This window comes from Octopus bimaculoides, chromosome 20, assembly GCF_001194135.2.
Source record: "Octopus bimaculoides isolate UCB-OBI-ISO-001 chromosome 20, ASM119413v2, whole genome shotgun sequence".
In the NCBI taxonomy this organism is placed as follows: domain Eukaryota; kingdom Metazoa; phylum Mollusca; class Cephalopoda; order Octopoda; family Octopodidae; genus Octopus; species Octopus bimaculoides.
In genome coordinates, this window is record NC_069000.1 from 15,386,053 (window position 1) to 15,391,040 (window position 4,988).

Below are 4,988 nucleotides of genomic sequence, written 5' to 3' on the forward strand. Positions count from 1 at the left end.
TATATATATATATATATATATATATATATATATATATATATACCAAAAGACTCATGACTAAGAAACTGAAGAAGTGGGTGGTAGGGTGAAGAGGAGAGACAGGCAGAAAATGAGGAAATGGAACAAAGAGGGAAGAGATTTGTAGTTTACTCTAACCATTGTTTCCTGTTTTATAGGTTCTGCAACCAGTAGGTAGGCCATCTGCCAATTTTTTTTGCAGCGGTTTCCCACCATTTTCAACTCTTTCCGCATACATTAGCAGTTTCGTTTCTTTATTTATTTACATTTTCGGGTTAAATTAAAAAAATATTATTCTGATATTATTGTGGCTTAATTTGTCATCGTAATAATGCTTAACTCAAAAGAGTTTTCCACTACAAAAGAATTGCTAATGCAATACAAAAATCTGGAAATAGAGGTAACTCGAATGTGGAGCCTAAAAGCAGAAACAATTCCTATCATAGTAGGTGTATTAGGTACGATAAATGAAAGAAAAAAGTACATACAGACAAATACATAACAAAAACAGCTGTACTTAATTTATCGACCCCGAAAGGATGAAAAGCAAAATCAACCTCAGTGGAGTTTGAACTCAGAACATAGCATTTCGTCCAGCATGCTAATGATTCTGCCTTTAATAATAATAGTACCTATAATAATAATAATAATAATAATAATAATAATAATGCTTCGTTTATTGGCCATATGAGCCTACATAGAACACAAATACAAAGGCACAAACGGAAGGGTTTACCGTGTAAACATATAAGACAATAACAAAAATTAGTAATACAGTTAAACAATTACAATTCCCCAATAGGAGATTTCGAAGGGAAATGCATACAAACTTCACAGAAAAAAATCACGGTTTCCCGGACCACTTAGGCAATGCTTTCTCTCTCTTTTACTTCACTCAGACGCACATGCTCATAGCAGGCCCGTTCACACAAACCATGCTCGCCACTCTCGTCCACCTTTCAATAAATTTGCAAGGAGGGGGGAGCACCTCCCTCTCCACTCTGATCCGCCTCTTCAAGTGAAACCTAAAAAAGTTGATCAGAGATTCGCCAGAGAGGAAAGTGCCCGTCTTCAGCCCTTTCAGTCTTGTCCACCACACGACCTCTCTCGCAATGGCCACAAGCAGGTGAAAACTATCCGACCTTCCGACCAAAGTCGAGCTCGGTAGCATTTGAACTCAGAACATGAAGAGCTGAAAGAAATACCGCGAAGTATTTCTAGCAGGTGCTAATAGTAGCAATAGTAGTGGTGGTAGTAGTAAATATATTGGTTTCAAATTTTGGAACAGAGATAGTACTTTCGGGGGAGGATTAAATCGATTAAATTGACCCTAGTACTCAACTGGTACATATTTTATCGACTTCGAAAGGACGAAAAGGCAAAGACCAGCTCGATGAAATTTGAACTCTGTATGTTGAGACAAGCGAAATACTGCTAAACATTTTGCCGGGTGTGCTAATGATTCTGCTAGCTCGCTGCCTTAATAGCAGTAAATATATTAATGAAAGTGGAGGCACAATGGTTCAGTGGTTAGGGCAGCGGACTCGCGGTTATAGGATCGCGGTTTCGATTCCCAGACCGGGCGTTGTGAGTGTTTATTGAGCGAAAACACTTAAAGCTCCACGAGGCTCCGGCAGGGGATGGTGGCGAACCCTGCTGTACTCTTTCACTACAACTTTCTCTCACTCTTACTTCCTTCCTGTTTCTGTTGTGCCTGTAATTCAAAGGGTCATCCTTGTCACACTGTGTCACGCTGAATATCCCCGAGAACTACGTTAAGGGTACACGTGCCTGTAGAGTGCTCAGCCAGTTACACGTTATTTTCACGAGCAGGCTGTTCCGTTGATCGGATCAATTGGAACCCTCGACGTCGAAAGCGACGGAGTGCCAACAACAACAATATTAATGAAAATTCATTTGTTTTCCTCTTTGTTTTCTTTGTCGTACTCACAAATAAAAATTTAATAGTTTGCTTTGACATTTTCTAATGAGAATTATTAAGAAATGGGTGATCAACTAACCCTATTGTCTATAAAGAGAATAGGATATCCAATTTTCTGGGAAACCTTTTCAGAAACCTAAACTAGAGTGACTCATTGGGTTTGTTCTTTATATGCTTTTTAAAAAAATCTTTTCTGAGTGTTCGTGAGAGAACGTATGCTCACGGGGGTGGCAAGCTAACAATATAAACTTCAGTTACGAAATTTAACGCTAAGTTAGCCCTGATCGCGCAGGCCTGTACTGAAATGGCATTCCAATAATTTCTATTCTGTGCTTTTTTATATCTACTATTACATTACGCCCTTCGGTGGGTTTTAGTTTTTAGTTCTACTGGGTGTCCAGGTACACCGGATTTGATGCTGACCACCCGACTATGAAATGGGGTGTTACCAGTTAAACTGATGAGTTCCTTATGAATCAACGACGACCATCCAGTTGGGGAATGCAATGGCAAACCACTGAATAAAAAGTCTTTAATCATTTCACCACTGGAGAAAGTTGGAAGGAGTTCTTTTTGCAATATGGACAGATATTTATCTGAGATTTATGTTTCCCTCACACTCCACCAGCTCTGATCGACCATTGCTCCAAATTGCTCCCCAGGCCATCACAGAATAGCTACCATGTTTCATTGTTGGCTGCAATCTTTTCACATCAAATTCTTGATCACAGTCTCCAGACCCACACTCGACCACTGTCAGGAAATACAATAAATCTGAACTCAACAGAGAATATGACAGTGTCCCAAAATGCTAGTTGCCTCTCCACCATCTCACTGGCCCGATCTTTTCTCAGCTTGATGTTGGCTGGTTGAAGAAATGGCTTCCTTCTTGCTGCTCCGTCATAGTAACCAAGTTTGAAGAGATATCAGACAACTGTCCTGGGACTGACATCAACTTGTTCTTCTATGTCAGAGGCCTTGCAACGAGAATTATCCCCCACACTTCTCTTAACAAAGAGATGGGTCCTGGTTGATCTGGGCGAAGTGATGTGGACTCCTTCTCTCTGGTGAATTGCACACTGCAGAAAGCAGGATCCCAAAGTTTTCTGCGATTTTACGTCATGTCGACCTTTAGAAATTACTCACTATACGGCCTCTTTGAAATTCAGACAGTTCCAAGGCTTTTTTTTTTTTTTTTGTACATGGCATGATTAAACAGTCACATATAGAACCTGAAACATCAAAATGTCAACTAATAAACAATATAAACCTTTACACGTTAGAATTAACATAAAACGATCTTTTATGGGGTATCTCTTTACTTGTGTGTGTGTGTGTGTGTGTGTGTGTACACACACACACACATATATGGAAAGAAAGAGAGAGAAAGAGAGTAAACGTAGTATAACCGAAAGGTTTAGTTAGTTTACTTCACACTCATGAGATCCCAGGTTCGATTCCGCTTCCGGGCACCTGAGGCAAGTCATTTACTATAGCCTCGGGTCGACGCAAACCTTACGAGTGATATTATAGAAGCTCGTCAGATGGATTTTATTTCTCTGATTGAAAAAACGTTATAGGCTTGTGACGCACTGATTCTGCCCGAGAATTACGTTCGTTAACGGTATCTGCATCTGCGGAATGTTCAACCACTTACACATTAACACAAGTGCAGGTAATTTAGTTGATTGAACAATGGGTTTTCGTCAGTTTCGAAAAGGATTGTTCTAATTGTTCATTCATCGGAACCACCTATTCATTGAATCAGCGTGAAAAACGGCCAAGTTTTCTCATAGAAATGTGTACTTTTGATATAACTCTGAGAGAATGAACAGTCACATGACAGCGTTGATTCGTCCCCTTTGAATTGCAGGTCTGATGGGCTTCCGAACAGTTTCTGTGTACCCAATTTTCTCTCGCAAGGATTGCATTCATCCAATGGTATGTTAACCATACTTGCATCCATGCGTTGTTTAGCCCCCAGGATCGACTCTAAGCAAATGTCTTAACCATACAGCCAACATTTATCTTATACTATGCATCTTTCCTTTCATCTTTTATTTGTTGCAGTCATTAGACTGTGGCCATGCTGGGGCACCACCTTGAAGAATTTTTAATTGAATGAATTGATATCAGCACATATTTCTTTTTAAAGCCTGGTACTTATTCTATTGGTTATTTTAACGAACCGCTAAGTTATGGGGTATGTAAACACAACACAGGTTGTTAAGAGGTGGTGGAGGACAAACACACACACACATCTGTCTATATACATGGCTGTCTACTAAATCCACTCACAAGGCCTTGGTTGGCTTCAGGCTATAGAAGACACTTGCCCAAGGTGCTACACAATGGACTGGACCGAAAGCCATGTGATTAAGTGACAAGTTTCTTACCACCCAGCCACGTCTGACTTTTTCACTATAAAATATTTGTGTCCTACTGAATAGCTTTCATAATGCAATTATAAATTTTATCAGATGGACTGTGAAGTTTTCCGCATGAATTTTGTGAAACATCAGAATTTCTGAAAGCAGTTCTGCATCACTGTACCTGAACATTCTATGCCATGTTGCCACAAAGTCTAAAGTAGCCAGATTTTAGTTGCGATTTTTTTCCCTTCTTTGGACTTTCCTATATTTCCGACGAAGAGCTCCGCTCGAAACGTCAAATTCTCTTTCTTTCCTGAGCGTCCAGTAACACAATCTGTATCACGTTGTTTTTTTATCTTTTTCCTTTTTTGAACCTATATATATATATATATATATATATATACTCTATTGGTTAGTTCAGTAATAGTAGATTCAATGTACAAGCCAATGAGGATCTTCTGTAACTGATAATCGAGTAGGGAAGAAATAGCAACCAACTTTCACCCTATAGGTATACAATACAATACTTACAATTGACAATCCCTGTAACTCCTTGGTGGGGGTCATTGGGGTGCTGCAGCCATGCAGCGTATTTTTGGTGAGAAAGTCTGGCGGAGCCCATCCCTCTCCGGACTCATTTATCGTTGCGGGTGGCA